The sequence below is a fragment of the Oncorhynchus gorbuscha genome, unplaced genomic scaffold, assembly GCF_021184085.1.
Source record: "Oncorhynchus gorbuscha isolate QuinsamMale2020 ecotype Even-year unplaced genomic scaffold, OgorEven_v1.0 Un_scaffold_1457, whole genome shotgun sequence".
In the NCBI taxonomy this organism is placed as follows: domain Eukaryota; kingdom Metazoa; phylum Chordata; class Actinopteri; order Salmoniformes; family Salmonidae; genus Oncorhynchus; species Oncorhynchus gorbuscha.
In genome coordinates this window covers 85,072-85,601 of record NW_025746232.1, presented here as the reverse complement: position 1 = coordinate 85,601, position 530 = coordinate 85,072, and positions in this window count along the sequence as shown.

Sequence of the window (530 nt, the reverse complement as noted above, 5' to 3'; positions counted from 1 at the left end):
TGTTTATTTTGATTTGTTTAACTATGTTTTGTTTACTACATGATTCCATATGTGTTATTTCATAGTTGATGTCTTCACTATTATTTTACAATGTAGAAAATAGTAAAAATAAAGAAAACCCTTGAATGAGTAGATGTGTCCAATCTTTGACAGGTAGTATAAGTCTTTGGAAAGGCATGAGAAACATGAGCCTCCTCGGTTTTGTATTGAGGTCAGTGTACCCAGAGGAGGACAGGAGCTGGCTGTAAATATTTTCTTTATGTCTTCTTGAACTGCACTGTTGGGCTTAGCAAGCATTTCACGGTAAAGTCACATCGTGTTGTATTCGCGAATGTGACAAAGTTTGGACTTGCAAATGAATCATTTGTTCATGAAAATATCGCTTCACAGATTCGTAATTTAGCACTGTAATTCTAGATGAATGAGTTGTTTTGGGTGGATTCTTTTTCCTTTAAGTGTTAAAAAACACATTTTTGAGCAAAATAGACATTAAATTGCAAACTTCGTAGCAATAAACTGAACGAAGTACA